Source organism: Myotis brandtii, unplaced genomic scaffold (genome assembly GCF_000412655.1).
Source record: "Myotis brandtii unplaced genomic scaffold, ASM41265v1 scaffold40, whole genome shotgun sequence".
NCBI lineage: Eukaryota > Metazoa > Chordata > Mammalia > Chiroptera > Vespertilionidae > Myotis > Myotis brandtii.
This window is the reverse complement of record NW_005365372.1, coordinates 1,365,244-1,377,467: the sequence shown is the minus strand read 5'-3', so window position 1 is coordinate 1,377,467 and position 12,224 is coordinate 1,365,244.

The window sequence follows — 12,224 nt, the reverse complement described above, 5'->3', positions numbered from 1 at the left end:
ATCACAAAAGTTCAAAACTAATGTATTGTTCTTTGTTCCACGCTGCAAAATGTGCACCTTATCAAAACTGTTACTGTCATTTTATGCTGAAACAAAAATGCAGATTAGCTATTAAAGGCTTCTCTTTTTTAGCTGCATTCATGAATTACTTAGTAAAATCTAAGTACTGTGATGAAAGGGTGGGGGAACTTCAGAAGAGAATTTTGTAACAGAGTAGAGAGGCAAGTAGGAAAAGAGGTCCCATAAAGGTTCCGTTCCTAAAATTCACTGGTGTAAAATTAAGAAATTTACATATTTAAATAAAACACTGATTGTAGTTAGTACTTGCAGATATTGAACTTGAAACTGGAAACTAGTAGCGGAGAAGATGTCTGTTCCCATTTTGACTGGTTTCCAGTTTCCAGTTAAATAATACCTGCACTTACAGAACATACACCCCAGCAAAGTTCTGCCCAGATGCCAGTATTTTAACAGACTGGAATGGTTTGGCTCACGTTAGTGATGCAAACCTATTGAATTTAGAGGCTAACAAATTCCAGTTAAAGTACAAAGCATTCATTGATTTTGAAAAGAAAAATCTCTAACTCCACTGTGTTCAAGGATTGTTTACAAGGAAGGACAAAATGTAGCAAGCTTTGTTTTTCCATTAGGTCTATACAGAATATTCATCAATCTTTTTCTCGCCCTGCCCTTCTCCATTATCACCTCACCTCTAGAGGTCAGAAGGGTGCACAACCCCACATGGGGTTAGATGAAAGAAGGGAGGAAAGAGGAAATATTTGACTGCAAGCTTATTTGAGTAAAACTGCATACAATCTGAAAATAGATGCTGAAATTGACAGTGTGTTTTTATGCTGCCCTCAAGCATTGATACCTTCAACTTGTATACATATTTACATCTGTGTATTCCACTGTTAGGTGGGAAACAGTTACCACAGCAACTCCAAATCACCGGGCAGCTTTGCTATTGCAATAAAGTCACGAAATTCTTGCTCATAGGAAAATAAATAGATGCAAATAGCAGTAAAAACGGTGTGTTGTAAATAACAACTTTACAGTGGAAAGCGTTCACCTTATAGCATCCTTGTTCATGCCATCTACCTAGTTAAGGGTGGAATGTATTCCAGGTCTTTCAGTGCTTTATCTCTTCCCATTTTCCACTCTATTCCCACTGGATTGTGTAAGATTTTCAATGTGCTAATATTGGTTAAAATTGTCCTTACACAATCCAGTAGAAGGCTTATATGTATATATAGTCTATTCTTCATTTGGGCTTTTCACTTTTTTTAAAAAATATATTTTATTGATTTTTTACAGAGAGGAAGAGAAAGGGATAGAGAGTTAGAAACATGGATGAGAGAGAAACATCCATCAGCCGCCTCCTGCACAACCACTACTGGGGATGTGCCCGCAACCAAGGTACATGGCCTTGACCGGAATCGAACCTGGGACCTTTCAGTCCTCAGGCCGACGCTCTATCCACTGAGCCAAACCGGTTACGGCTGGGCTTTTCACTTTTAATGTGGAAATTATTGATTTAATATTTCTGTGAGTCAGCAATGATGTATTTAGCTTTAATGTTTACATAGATAGGGAGGATGAAAGAATTAGGTTGTTAGAATATTCCCACATAATTTTTTTCAGTTGAGCTTAGTTCATTTATTTATTACTATGTAGATTTCAAGCCATCTTAAGAACTGAAGGATTTCAGTGTAAAATATACCTAATAGTAGCCTTCAGTTAGTTCCAAGTACGTATTTCATTCCATTGTTGCAAAAATACAATTGCTATGGCAAGTAAAATTTTCTCATTTTCTGAGAGATTTGTTTTATGTTTCTGTTATACTGCTTTTAATTTTTTTGTGCTTAAGATTTGTGCTTTTATTATGTAAAACAAAATATTGCAACAATACTTGCATTTTCAGTCTGGAGTGCTATACATATAGATATTTCAATATTGACTTCCTTTAGAAATTGAATTTACAAGATACACCAATTAATATCAAGGTACAAATAATCAAAGATGTGATTCTAATTTCCAGATAATATTTGGAAAAGGAGTTGAATCCTTATTTTTAAATATGTTTCTAATAAATATTGAACTCTGTATGAATAAAAGTTTATTTTGTGGGGGCTATAATTTAGAATTCTTCAAGGGTTAAAAAGGAGGGTGAGAATGGCAAAATAGTCATAATTATTGAAGCTACATATTAATAAATGAAATTTGTTACTATTCTTTCTGCCTTTAGACACATTTGAGATTTTTTCATAATAAATGTAAAAGCAAAGTTTAAAATATACTTGTTCCAAGATTTTGCTCCAGTAGAGTTTGGTAAATATAATTTAATCTACTTTTACTTCACTGAAGAAACAGCCAGATAAATACATACCCTACATTTCCATGTTATTTTATTTAATTTTCACAGAAATCATTTTAAGAAGGTGTTACACAATATTACAAACAAAAAATTGAAAGTTGAGAACTGGTGGCAAATCTGTCTGATTACAAAACACTCTGGGTTCTGGACATCTCCAATTTAATAAGGATCTGCCTGTCACCAGTTGACACTGGAGACACTAAATGCGTGCTAAGGTCTTGAATGTATTTGTTGTGTTTGTTTTTTGTGTTACCGATTCCCTAATAAGCATTTGTTTTGAGATTTTTGTTATTTTTGTCACCATTTTTTTCTGAAATGGAGGGAATATCATTAAAGTACAAGCTATAGAGTTGAAAGTTAAAATGCAATACACTATTTGAGGCATGCTTAACTAAAAAAATCGCTAATTTAGCTGGGAATCCTGTATATTTACTTACTTAATCTGGCAATCCTAGATTACTATGATATTCTAGTTGGGCCATAGTGAATTGAGGTTTTAATAAATACTGACAGACATATGTAAAACACTGTATCCATTACAATGGAGACAAACTTTTAAATACGCAATATTACTGAAAAGCACAACTTCCTCCAAAAAATAGGTTAGAAATTCTAAGTAGAGTCTGATTCATGATTTTCATAATGACTAAGTACTGCTTTTGTAATAAGAAATTTAATTTTAAAATTAATGTATTTTCACTTTAAATTATTTGGTAAGTACTTCTGGATAAATACAATGCTTTTATTGTTTTATTTGGTTTTGTAATAATGTTTATTTCTCTCAGCATTGAAGTATCATAGACCTTTTTCATAACTCAAAATAAGTTCATTATATTATCTCTATCCAAAAATCTTATTCATTTGGTTCATTTACATTTATTTAAGAAATAAATTTAATGATGTTTTATTAAAATGTTTTATTACTGAAAAAATTTGGAGAAGACATGCATACATTATAACCACACACATGCACATGCATACACACACACAAAGACCTTTTTCTTTTTTTAAAAAAAATAGAGATCACTCCAAGAACTCAAACCTACTGGAAGTTAAAACCAAATCAATGGAAAAAATCTTAAAATATTAAATAAAACCTTAACTTCTTGGGGGCAATTTTTTTCTTCTGTGAAATATTTAAGTGTGTTTAATTGTGAAATGGAAAAGGGAAAGGGAAGGAGACCAATTATAATCACTAAGAAACCAAAACAACCAGACAATTCATTCATTCAATCAACTTGTCAATTACATGAGGGTGGAAAGAGTCTAATTTGACACAGCCATCCTATATAATAAAAGCCTAATATGTTAAGTGTCTGGTCATCCAGTTGGCCATTAAAACAATCAAAGCATAATATGCTAATGATATGCTAAGGCCACTCAACTGCTCACTATGACATGCACTGACCACCAGGGGACAGATGCTCAACACAGGAGATGCCCCTTGGTGGTCAGTGCACCCCCACAGGGGGAGCGCCACTCAGCCAGAAGCTGGGCTCATGGCTGGAGAGCACAGCAGCGGTGGTGGGAGTCTCTCCCACCTTTGTGGAAGCCCTAAGGATATCCAAAGGATGGCTTAGGCCTGCTCCCCGACTGCAAGAGGGTGCAGTCCAGGCTGAGGGACATCCCCTCAGTGCACGAATTTTGTGCACCAGGCCTCTAGTAATAAGATAAAGCAATTGCTCTTTTCCATGAACTGTGCTTAACAATCTTGCTTGCCTCTAAAACTTTATAGGGAAAAACAAAGCTAATTAAGAAAAACACATGTGAACTTATTTACTTTGTTCAAGAAAATTATCAAACTGTTGCTTGTATCCAAATATTATTAATATCTTCTAGTGGTTTCTAGTACCTTCTGAAATTTTCTTTCATCCCAAATCAGGACTCAGTCTAAGCAAAGCTGATATGTATGGTTGTCCTCACTGTATTCCATTTGTTAGCCATGCTGAAAGTAAGCATTGATTCTTTTATTGACCTATACAGAGTGTGGAAGCCATCAACACAAACAAACCCTCCCAAGTGAAGAAGAAAAAAAAGAAATCGGCAATTGTTTCAGAAATTTTTCTTTATGAACATGACTCTTAGAAAATTGAAGGAGTGATTGAATCAAATAAGAGCAAAGCCACTAATTGAAACTGCTAAAGTAATGTTTGTGGAGATGTATAGCTGATTCACTGCCTATTGGTAAATATGTTTCTCATTTAACAAAATTTATTAAGTTTCCACTTAATTTATAATAAGATCTTTGAAATGTGTTAATTGTCTTTATAAACATGAAGGGTCTTCATTTTATTGAATATTTCACTTCCACTAATTGCTGATATTTCATTTTACATTCAAAGATACTTGTTTGTCTTCTTTTATATGGACCACTAGGGACCCAGTGCACAAATTCCTGCACCTTGAAAGGAACTGCAGGCTGTGAGACTGCAGTGGGCACAGGGGCGGGTCTCAGTCCACCCTCCACGCCCTCACTCAGCCCCTCCTTCTGTGGCCCAGAGTCCTGTCTGTCTGTAGCCCAGCTACCGACACCACCACTCCCACGCACTCCACTCACACCTGCTGATGGTGCAGAGCGATTGGGGCCATCACCATCAGCAGGTGCGAGCAGCGGCTGCTGCCCCAATCACCCCTCAGGAGCAGGGGGAGGTGGAGAAACCCTCAGGGGCAATCGGTGCCAGCAGCCACTGCTCACACCCACTGACAGTGCCGAGCAATTTTGACTGGTGCCGAGCGCCAGCAGCAGATGCAAGTGCCCAGTGGGACCATGGTGTGCAGGAGCAAAGAATTCTCAGTAACCACCAGAGGCTCACCCGATGACAGTGACCAGTGCCCTGCCTTGGTCTGGCACCCCTGCTCACCTGCTCCATCATCCCACCATGGCTGATGCCCACCATGTTCCGTGTGCACCCCCGGGGGTCAGCGCATGTCATAGCAACCAGTTGTTTGGTTGTTCAGTTGTTTGGTTTGTCCGCTGTTCAGTCTATTTGCATATTAGGCTTTTATATATATAGATTACCAAACTGCCTGACTCTATACTCATATCCTATACTATTTGGGTTATTTATATCTACTTTTCTTTTACTCTGAAATCTTTTACAAGATGACTTGTTTCTCCCATATACCTGGTCATTGTGGCTCATGCCACCTGTCCAAATCTCAATCGTTATGGCTCCAACTCAAATCATACATCTGCATGAAGTCCTCCCAAACTACTCCAACTCACACAGATTGTCCCCTTTTCTAAGCCCCCAAATGTGATTCTCAAAGAGTGGTTCAACAAAGCTTGCAATTTGTAAAACTCTTTTATGTAGTTTGTTACATTAAAATTATTTCTATAAAGATACCAATCTTAATCTGCCTGTTTTTAACTGTGCACCTTTTCACAGATGGTGCAAAGGCAGTGGGGGTTAAATGTTCTGGCACCTTAGTAAAAATCAAAGCAGTGTCAGCAAATTGTTACTCATCATTGTATTCTTCATTTTCATATACATGCAAGTAAAAAATTAAAGCCAGTTTCACATAAAAATATTCTTGATAAAATAATAAATATAATAATATTTTATTAAATTTTTATTCTTAAATACACAAATTTGTAGTGATTCTGTGATAAAATGTCATGTACACATAAAGCATGTTTGCTGTACACTGAAGTATGATGGTTGTCTGGTTGTTGAGGTACAATCTTCTACTTATTGTTTTAATAAAACACATTTTTTATTTTAAATAATGACTAATAGACAAAATATAGTTATTTAGGTTTGGGTATTTAGCAGATATTGTCTTTTAAACTAAGAAAGCAAGAGAGATACTTCAATGTAAAAAAAAAACTGACTTTTTTTTCCAATAATGAAATTTGATATTTCAAGCAAAAATTAATAGTTTAAAATTTTTCCATGTGGCACTGTGAACTTGGCAAGGTCCCAGTAATTAAAAGTGTTGTTATGACAAGGATGTTGAAGTTAAGGACTATGGCTTTTGGATATTATATAATAAAATGTATCAGTATTTAGTGATTTGTGTAACTCAGTGAATAAACATTTTCCAAATGTCAAATACATTAACATGGCTTTCACATTGAAAACGTTCACATTGCTACTATCTTATTGCAACTAACACATATCAAGTTTTGGTATAATATCAAAGAGGTATATCCATAATTATATGAAAAGTTATTAAAATATTCTTTTTTCAAATTTCATGTCTGTGAAATGCTGGATTTTCTCCCACTATTTCAACTGAAATAAGAGATCACAAAAGACTAAATGCAGAACTCAGCTGTGTTATGGTCAAACAAAAGTGCTGGGATAGACTCTCCACCCACAATTTGGTTAGAATACTGCCACATATACACCAAAATACTATGCAAAGATTTATTACTCACATAATAAGGATTTCTGAGGACAGTGTCGAATGTTCTCTAACAGATCCTAAAATGGCTTGAAAAAGAAAAAAGAATGGGCTTGGATTTGAATTTGTTTAGGGGATGGTGTGAAGGACTTAATGTGTATGCTTTCTTATCATCTGTCCCAGATGTAGGATAAGAGGAAAGGAGGGACAAGAGGGACTTGAACGTTTTCAAGAGTCAAACCTTAAGAATAGAGTCACTTTATTAAAAGCTATTTTATAGTAGCTAAAACATTCAAGAAGTTGCAAATGCTGTACAACAAAGCCACAGTTCTCAGTAATTTTAAATTGGTTTGGAAAAATGTAATTTTATTTTTCAAAACTTATTTATGTTAATATATATCGGGTTAATTATTTTATATTTAAATATGTTTTATATAACTCCCCTACAAGAACCTGTACTCTGAAGTCAGAGACCATGTCTGTTTTTGTTAGCAGGACAATACTGGCCTAATGGTACTAGTGAGGAAGTGTTTCTTATGTTTATATTGTTTTGAACAGTTTGTGAAAAATCGCTATTAATTCTTCTTTAAAATGATGGTAGAATTCAAAATAAAGCCATCTGGGCCTGAGATTTTCTTTGACATTAGGTTTTTAATTACTAATTCAGTCTCTTTATTTGTTATTCAGATTGTATATTTCTTCTTGGGTTTGCTTTAGTAATTGTGTCTATTTTGGGATTTGAACCTTTCACCTAAATTGTCTCATCTGTTGGAATACAGTTGTTCATAGTAGTTTTTATAATACTTTTTATTTCTCTAAGTTTGGTATTAATATCCCATGTTTTATTTTTAATTCTAACAATTTGAATCTTCCCTTTATTTTGGTCAATTTAGTTAAAATATTGTCAATTTTCTTAATTTTTAAAAAGAACTAGCTTTTGGTTTAACTGATGTTTTCTATTGTTTTCTGCTCTCCATGTCATTACTTTCCATTATATCTTTTTTTAAAAAGTTTAAATATATTTATATTGATATCAGAGAGGAAGGGGGAGAGAGAGAAAGATAGAAACATCTTATCTAATAAAGAGGGAATATGCTAATTGACTCTCATGCTGTCACAAAGATTGTGGCGCCCATAGCCAATAAGGAGGGAATATGCTAACTGACTTCCCTGCCCTCAAAGATGGTGGCGCCCACAGCCAAAAAACAGGAAATATTCTAATTGACTGCCCTGCCCTCAAAGATGACAGCACCCACAGCCAATAAGGAGAGAATATGCTAATTTACTGCCACACCCTCAAAGATGGCAGTGCTCACAGCTACAATATAGCGGCGCCCAGTCCCCTCAGCCCCGCCAGGGTGGCAGGTGCATGGCAAGGCTGGGCCAGCCCCCAGGTAGGCCCAGCCATTCCGCATGCCTGCTTCCAGAGTCCCCCAGTCCACTCAGCCCCCAAGCCGCCCAGGGCCAGCCCGAAGCACAGGCAAGCCTCAGATGGTGACTGCCCAGCTGATGCCCAAGGTGCAGGCAAGCCTTGGATGGCATCTGCCCAGCTGCCCAGGGCCACCCGAGGCTCAGGTAACCAGAGCCGACCAAGGCTTGCACTGCTGGCAGTGGCAGCAGCAGAGGTGTGATGTGGTGTCTCCTTCCCCTGGTCGCCAGGTCGTCTCCTGCCCCTGAAGGCTCCCGGATGATGAGAGGGGGCAGGCCAGGCTGAGGGACCCCCCTCCAGTGCATGAATTTTCATGCACCGGGCCTCTAGCATATTAAATAACATGCTTCTGAAAAAAACAGGGGAATAAATGAATAATATCAAAAGTGAAATAAAAAACATATTGATATAAACGAAAGTGGAAACAAAACATACCAAAAACTTAGATGCAGGGAAAGAAGTTTAAATGGGAAGTTTTAGAAATATATGCCTACAATAAGAAAAAGGTAAAATCTCAAATAAATAATTTAACTATACATGTCAAAGGACTATTTAAAAAAATTAAGTTTAAAATCAGTAAATGGAAGTAAATAACAATGATATGAGTAGAAATAAATAAAATAGAGAAGCCATAACCTTCCTTGAGATCTCCAGGTTAGGAGGGGAGGACAGAGCCCCCAGGAGCTGTCTGTCCAATTTTGCTCAGTCCCACCCCGCCAGCCACCTTCTAATTAATTTCCTTTCAATGTGCATGAATCAGTTAACCAGGTCACTAGTATATATATATAAAATTGAAGTCATTTGCTCAAAGTTAATAGCAATTCAGTCTCAAATGCAAGAACGCAAGCCAATTCACTGACAATCAATCAAAGAACACATAATTATTGAACGTGTACCATTCAATGAGACACTTTGGTATGCATTATTGAAGGCACAATGTCAAACATATGTAAAAATAAGAATTTTACTCATCTATTTTCTTTTCTTAATCCTCACTCCAGGATATGTTTTTATCAATTTTAGAAAGAGATGAAGGGAAAGAGAGAGAAACATCGACGTGAGAGAGAAACATCATCAGTTGCCTCCCGTATATGCCCTGACCCAGAATTAAACTGGTAACCTAAGTATGTGCCCTGACCAGGTATCAAACCTGCAGCCTTTTGGTGTATGGGACGATTCTCCAACCAACTTAGCCACTGTGCCAGGGCTACTTATCTATTTTCAATTATACTTTTTGAAAACACTTGGCTGTACACTCTAAGGTTCTACAATACTCTAATATTGAAGAAGGGAATACATTTTTTTAGGAAACAATGCATTTCTTTATCTATACTAATAAAAGGGTAATATGCTAATTAGACTGGGAGACTTTCCGGACGTCCTTCCAGACAAAGCCATGGTGGCAGGGCCGAGGCAGAGGCAGTTAGGGGCAATCAGGCCAGAAAGGGAGGGCAGTTGGGGTGATCAGGCTGGCAGGGGGGCAGTTGGGGGTGATCAGGCCAGCAGTTGGGGGTGATCAGGCTGGCAGACAGAGTGGTTAGGGGCAATCAGGCAGGCAGGCAGGCAGGTGAGTGGTTAAGAGCCAGCGGTCCTGATTGCAAGAGGGATGTCCGACTGCTGGTGCAGGATTAGGCCTAAACCGGCAGTCTGACATCCCCCAAGGAGTCCCAGATTGGAGAGGGTGCAGGCCAGGCTGAGAGACCCCTCCCCCCAGTACACGAATTTCATGCACCGGGCCTCTAGTATTAATATAAAATAAAATAACAGATTATATGAAAAAGTATATGCCAAAAATTGGACAACCTAAAAAATGCATAACTTCATAAAAACATGTAACCTGCAAAGACTGAATGATGAAGAAAGATAAATTATAAACAAACCAATAATGAATAAGGAGATGGAATCAGTAATTAAAGACTTCTCAACACAGAAATGCTCAAGACCAGTTGGCTTCATTGGTGACTTCTACAATATGTTTAAAGAAAAATTAACACCAATCCTTCTCAAATTTTTTCAAAAAAGTTGAAAAGGAGAGGCATTCCCAAACTAATTTTATAAGGCCAGCACTACTCTGGTACTAAAGCCAGATAAGAACACAAGAAAAGAAAACTATATAGCAATATGCCTATTGAATACAGATGCAAAAATTTTCAACAAAATATTAGTAAACAAACTTCAACACACATTAATGGAATCATAAACCATGACCAAGTAGGATTTATGCCAGATGCAAAAATGTTTCAAAATACAAATAAAAATGGGTGATACACCACATTAATAGAATGAAAGTAAAAATCATATAATCATATCAGTAGATTCAGAAAAATAATTTGACAAAATAAAACATCCTTTCATAATAAAGACCCTCAACAAATTGGGTATAAACAGAACACTCCCCAACATAATAAAGCTTACTAGTATATAACAAACTCAAAGAAAACATCATAGTCTATGTGAAAGCTTTAAATATATTCCTTTAACAGGAGGAACAATACCAGGATGTCAACTCTTACCATGCTTATTTAACACTAGAGGCCCGGTGCATGACATTTGTGCACTGGGGGGGGGGCACGTCTCCTCAGCCCAGCCTGCACCTTCTTGCAGTCCAGAACCCCTAGGTGGATGTTCACCTGCTGGCTTAGGCCCAATCCCTCTCGCAGTCTGGGGCTCTCATAGTCTGGGACCCCTTGCTTCTTACAGCCCACCAGCAGTGGAGGCTCCCACCACTGCCTCTGCACTCACCAGCCATGAGCCCAGCTTCTGGCGCAGCACTCTCCTTGTGGGAGCGCACTGACCACCAAGGGACAGCTCCTGCATTGAGCGTCTGTCCCCTGGTGGTCAGTGCTCATCATAACGACTGGTCGTTCTGCCGTTCAGTTAATTTGCATATTAGGATTTTATTATATAGGATAGTACTTCAAGTCTTAGCCAGAGTATTCACACAAGAAGTAGAAAAAAATGGCATCCAAAATGGAAAAGAATAAAACTGTCTGCAGAAAACATAATATTAGAAGAATATCCTAAAAATGCCAACAAAAATTGTGGAACTAATAAATGAATTCAGTATTATTGCAAGATACAAACTCAATACACAAAAATTAATTGTGTCCCCGAGAGACAAAATGGCGGCGGTATAGATGGACATGTCCCGTGCCTTGTCCCAGAGCACATAGGGTGAGCAGCTGAAATGAGTAACATCCAGCCAGAATTGTCAGAGGAGATCCATCTGGGAGACAGTTTGCAGCCAGGAAAGGCAGAGGACTCCTGGAGAAAGGTAAAGTCAAGGCTCTGGGAAGGACAATTGGCCAGAACTGTGAGCCCTGAGGATCAGAGGGAGCCCACACAGCATGGGCTAGGGCCGAGTCCCTTGGGATGGGCACAGTGGAAAAAAAGGTACACAGAACTGCTGGTCAGCAGGGGATTCTAGATCTGGGTCCACAATCAGGAAAGGCTGAGGAGTGTCAGCAGAAGAATGAGCAGAGGCGCAGCCTTTCCCCCCTCTCAGGGGATTCCAGATCTGCATCCACAGTCAGTAAAGGCTGAAGAGTGCCGGCAGAAGAGGAGTGTGCAGAGGTGCAGCCTCTACGAGCTCTGTGGCTTGTGCCTTTCTTCATAGAGCCTAGTTCATAGGACTTTCCAGATACAGACACTTACCCATGGCTGGAGCATGGGAGAAGGTGCAGAATTGTGGAATCTGGGGGGAGAGGGGGATCCAGGAGAAGTGGCAGCAAGTTTGGTGCTGAGTCATGCCTGAGCCTGGGACCTGGGCAGCCATTTTGTCCTGAAGCATAGCTCCTCCCTCCAGTATCCAGGCAACTAATATAGCCACACCCATATTCCACCCTGAACAGTAAAAGGATTAAAACAAACAAACAAACAAACAAAACCTAAATAGTTCCTGAGAGCACAAAGGGGCTGGACTAAAGAGGGACTTTCAGTCCCAGCAATCGGATCCTGAGAAACACTAAAGTACAGAAGACTGGGATCTTAAGCCAGCCAAAGGAACACTTCACTTTTTCATTTTTATTTATTTATTTATTTTATTACTTTGTTATCTCTTTTTTTTTT